We start from the raw sequence: 6,000 nt of genomic DNA on the forward strand, positions 1-6,000 counted from the left end.
CCATCTCAAGGAACTATCACCATCAAATCCACATTTGTTTTGGATAACAATATTATGCAGTTTTTAAATATTTTTGCTGATAATGAACAAATTCTTTAACAGCAAACAAGACTAAAAGATACAAAAGTGCAGTCAGTTTAACTATTTATTCAACCTGCCCTTTTGCTTTCATACCCTGTATTTAGGAACAAACACTGCCAGGTACATACCTTAACCAAATGACCTTATTCATCAGTTTTTCAAAAAATTTTTTGATAAAGAATCAGCTAATCATGTAGTAAATGAGACTAACAGATATGCAGAATATTTGCTGGCACAGACAAATGAAAATGAAAAAAAGGCATCCAACTAAAGGATAAAATTTGGAGTTTCCAGGCCCATATTTTTGTAACACATACATGTCTTGAGTTGAAAATTTCAGAGATATGTGAAATAGCATTTACTGTTTTTTTACAATCAAATATTAAGTAAAACTGTGTCATATTTTTTCAGTGTAATTTATATTCCCAAAGATACCTCAGAGTAATAATACTCTGTGATAGTATATTTCAGTGTATAATATTTTCTAAAGTAAAATAATACATTCATAATAAATATATTGTGTAAGTTTACCTATATGTACACATTTTAAGTGAAATATTTTTTAACATACTTCAAATAATCAATTAAGGAGAGATTTAGTGTATGTGGAGAAAAGAAAAAGGCAAGTGTGTGATTGTTTGCTTATTCACTGGTAAACAAAACTTCTTTCAGCTCTCTCCTTTTACTCCTTGACTGTGAAAAATTTTGAAGTTACAAAACTTTCAAAATTGTAACTTCAGCAATCTAATTCATATACACCTTAAGAATGTTATGTACGAGATGTTGGTAGTTGTTTTTCAGATCAGGTGAATACCTATGTATGTAGAAACAAGTACCATTGAAAATACAAACATAAGAAATCAGTTTACTGATATATGATACTGTTTGATAGATAAATTTCATGTAAGAATATATGGATCAGAGTAAATAATATGTATCAACTTGTGTCCCTTTCTGCTTCTTTGTATAGACATACGTTACAAGTACTCAGTCCCCAGTACCAAGGTTCAAGAGCTGGGCTCTTGTTTTTCAGTGTTTGGTTCTGTAAGAATAAGTGCAACATGGACAAATTGTACAGAAAAGACGAACCTGTAATAAAAAGGCACCTGAACAGGTAGTGTATTGAAGGATACTCGGTTTATGGTTTTTTGTGGTTTGAAGATGCAACATTACCAAGCCTTGCATGTCTCATATATAAGGAGAAACTATCAAATGGGGTGATAGTAATGAGCAACTTGAATGGTCATTTTTTCTGCTAAACAACTTTCTTGCTTCAAGTTGTTGCAGGAGCTAAACTCAAAACAAAGTTCCTTCTTGAAAATTTGTGTGAAAGTTTCTGACACCAAATATGAAATACCACCAGTGTGCAAAGTAACTGTACGGGCTGTGATTGAAGCCCAGGCAGTGAAGGAGATTGCTAGAGTTCAACTTTCAGACAACACAATCCGGAGATGCATTTATGATATGTCTGATGAAATAGAAACATTAGTATGGAAACTGAGTTGTTGGAAAAGTTTCACTTTAGGTCAGTGGGTCAAGAAACAGCAGACACAACTCATCATCACTGTACTTCTTGTTGATGAGAACTTCATTAATGATCTTTTCATTTTCTTTAAAGCATTTTCTAAGCATTAAACAGGATATGAGACATGAGCACCTGAAAAGCATTAAGATTCTGAGGAAAATTAAGCACAAATGTTTGATTCAGTGGAGCAGCTGCAATGATAGGAAACGTCAGGGGTTCACATTGCATACAAGGAATCAAAACCCAGGTGTTCACATACTACCTCCTCCAACATGAAGCACTCGTTACAAATATCCTGTCAGATAAACTGAGTCAGTTTTGGTTGAAGCCTTGAGAATTGTGTACTTCAAATCAAGGCCAATTAAGTCTTGCCATTTCTCTATGACAGGAGAGATGAGGTCATATCACCACCCCCTACTTTTTTACACAGAGGTTTGCAGGCTTTTATTAGGCAAATTCTTGTCAAGAACTTTTGAGCATAACAAAATACAGCTCTTTCTGGTGTTATACTCAGAATTATAATATGTTAGATTGTTACAAGACAATTACTAGCTGAAAAAACTAACACATATAAGACAGTAGGTATCTTTGAGCTTCTCAACAAATTGAATTGAAGAATGCAAGGACATAGTAAGAACATGTTTACATGTACTATCTATCTATCTATATATCTACCAATATCTCTGATACCTTTTCCCTTTGGAAACTCCCTCATGGGGTTGGCCACAGCAAAACTCTCAAGAACTGGTGAACTCCAGTACCACTTCTTAGCCTTTTGTGCCTCATCCTTTACAGGCACTGGCAGTGTGCAACTCTAGTGCAATGTTTTCAGAGAAGAATACTATGAATGTAAACAAACTAAGTTAGTTGAAATCAAACTTCATCTGGGTAGAAAGGACACAGAATGTGGCTTTCAAGACATGTTCACACAGAAGTACCACATCCAGGAAGAAAACCTACAGAGTGTATTAGGACATTTGTGAATCCTTAACCTAAATTTAAGTATTATTTAAAGTTGATGGGCACACAGAGGTTTGACTGGGTTTCTTTACTTCAACTAAAGAGGCATCAGCCAAGTTTTCTCTGAAGTGTGACAGAAATTTATAGACCATGAGTGAATGCATTCAGTGAGTAAGGTAAATGTGGATATATTTCAGCTACAGTTGAAATAAAAAGTGTCCAATATTCTCTGATTGTGCCATTGATTTTTTGTTACCATCTTCAATTTTACACATGTGCAGTGAGCTTCTCTGCATTGAAACTTATTGAGTAAAAGATACCTCATGAGAGTGTGGATAGAGAATTTTACATAGCTTTTTCTAGCACAGAACAGAACATTGTGCACCTCTTTATTATCATCAAATGAAAGTTTGGGCCATCAGTTTGTTACTTGATTCCTTGTTGGAGCAGTTGTGAATAAATAATTTTCCAGCCCTGCAATCCTCCGTGACATATAGGAGAAAAGTGTTTTGACAAAGTTTAAGTTTTCATAATTTTCCTTTACAACCTGAGTGTAAAGAGAATATTTCATGTTAAAACCTCAAATGATTTTTTGTTTGAATTAATCTTAAAATGACTGAAATATCTTAATGATTTTAAATGCAGTTAGCTGTGATTTGTTCATTTCTGGGGAAAAGTTAGTTTTTCACTCCCTTCCACTGACTTAAACATGATGAAAATATTTTGCACACTAACATCATAAAATCTGGTTGGGTGTGCCATGAAAATCAAACTAACTTAAAAATGTACTGTGAAATATAAAAAATTGAGAAGCATCGCACTCAAGGAATTGAGTTGGAGGCCATCTACCTAGAAGGAATCCTTGTGATCACTAATGAGACTGTTCTTTTGTGGAATGTCACATGACTGATTATTTTCAGTACTGTAATCACAAACTAAATACATTATTAGCTTTATAAAACTCAAGCAACCCTTTCATGGGGGGTTTCCTCTGCTCTGAGGCAGCACTATATTCAAGAACAGGAAAATGATGGGTTCCTTTGGAGCAAGCAGGTCATCACTGAGATCATACTCCTTTCTGTCCACTGGTGGTCATACAGCCTTACAGAAGACGTCTCTCTTTTGGTTTAACCAATTGCAGACAGAGTCTGGTAACACATCCATCTCTCTCTATAAGGCATATTTGTAAGGAGAAAGAGAGGAGGGTAAGTTGATGTGGGTGAAGTTTAGGATTGGGTGCTGAGTGAGGTAAAGAAGAGGGTCTTGGAGAGAGGAGCAGATCTTTATGTTGGTTGTGGTGGGGGCCTGGGGGGGTGAGTCAGTTGCTGTTTGCTGATAATGCAGTCCTGGTAGCAAATTTGAATATGAAGCTGGTTTCTGAGTGTGTGAAAAGTGAAAGTTGGGGAATAATGTAAATAAAACGATGGTTATTTGGTTTAGCTGTGGAGAGAGTCAGGTTGGTTGGAGTATGAGCCTGGATTATGACAAACAGAGGGTGAAATCATTTAGATATTTATTTATTTTGCTTTGTCGCTGTCTCCTGCATTTGCGAGGTATCATTTAGATACCTGAGTAAAAACAAAGTTATTAGGTTAAGCACTTGAAAGAAAGGTTAGTTGGGGTGTGAGTTTGAATGAAGATACTTGGAGGAAGTGCAATGCACAATAGCCACAGACCTCTAACACAACCAAGCCTCACATATCTTTCTATGATTTCCCCCTGGTCTTTCATATACCCTAGTTCAGTCCAGTGATAGCATGTCGATCCCTATAAGCAACATCGCTCCAATTCACTTTAGCCTATGCATGCCTTTCACCCTCCTGTATGTTTAGGAAATTCCATCTCCAATTAGGTCTTCCACATCCGGTACACATATCCTCTTCGTCTACCTCTCATTCATTTTCTTTGTATCAAAACCATATCTGAACACCCCTCTTCTGGTCTCTCAGTCATACTTGTCATATTTCTTGTTACCAAACCTTTCTCTTACCCTGTCATTACTTACTCTCATTAACCCTCTTCACACCACATAATGTCTTTAAACATTTCATATCCAACACAACCTCCCTATTCCATACATTCTCATCACTGACCCATGCTATGGCACGTAGGAACTGCAAACACCCAACAGTTACACATCCACACGAATGTCCTCCCAATATACTCTCACCTCAGTGTCAGTGTGTGTGGCACCCATTTCTTTGCAACAAACTAGATCCCTTTCCATCCAAACCATTCCCTAACTACAACCAAGTGGAATTAGAAGCTTTCACCTATACTCTTTACTTCAGCAACTTGTACTCCACTTATCTCTTAACAGTTCAAACAAACACAACACTTAAACACCCCGAAATGACCCAACAAGCATTTAACGACCCCATCCCCAATTCGCACACTCGTTCCACCACCAAACACGTTAGAACCCACATTCCCCAATTACACTTTCTCATTTACGTTCTTTGCAACATTACGATCATCCAATCAGCATATCTTAAGATCCTTCTTGCCCGCGATGTAACTAACACAAGGGGCACAGTGAAGACCCACATTTAGTTGCCCATTTCTCTTCCCAGACAGACATAACTACATTAGTGTTTTAGGTGGCAGCCATGAGTCGTCAGGGAGCCCCAGTGGAGACATTAGAAATTCCTTGGGTATGAAGGTAAGGGTAAGGGAGTAACTTCATTTCCCTAGCTTCTTTCTTTAGATTAAAAACCACATATGGTAAAGATGGCGTTATCGAATTCCATTTTCTATTCTTAAACGGAACTTTGATTTTTTTGTGTGTGAAATCAAGTTTATTTGGTTTGATTGTGTCAATTTAGGTTGGTTGATTTTAATAAGAAGGAATCAAGAACTTAAGTATACGTAATTAATTCAAGATTATTTTGCAGTTAAATGAAATTCTTTCTCCCAAACTTCCGAGAAAAAATAGAACGTTGCAACCATATTTTTCCTTTTGTAAGATTCGATTAATTCACAAATGCTGGCGTAAATAACATCTCCATATATATATATATATATGTATATATATATATATATATATATATATATATGAAAGCTGTTAAAGATAAGAAAATGAAGACGAAACGAAGAAAAGCGTAGTCAGAAAAGATATCATAACGAATTATTTTCATGTTTCATCATGTTATCAGTAACTACCAGGCTTTCGGCTACCGTCATCACCCAATAAATAATAATTAGATATAAATGAACTTTATTTTTCGAAAACGAATCTGGTTAATATTAGGTTTTTTCAATACCCCGCCAATTTGTAAAATTCTATTGAATGCATCCATTCCGACATATAAAAAAGGAATATACCATGGAATTATTAATGGGCACTTAAAGGGTGAGAGGATAATGAAGGAGTTGTGGTAGGTAGAAAGGATTTGATAGCCATTATTGTGCAGATGTTACTTTCTCGGGATGAG

This window comes from Panulirus ornatus, chromosome 47, assembly GCF_036320965.1.
Source record: "Panulirus ornatus isolate Po-2019 chromosome 47, ASM3632096v1, whole genome shotgun sequence".
Classification (NCBI taxonomy): domain Eukaryota; kingdom Metazoa; phylum Arthropoda; class Malacostraca; order Decapoda; family Palinuridae; genus Panulirus; species Panulirus ornatus.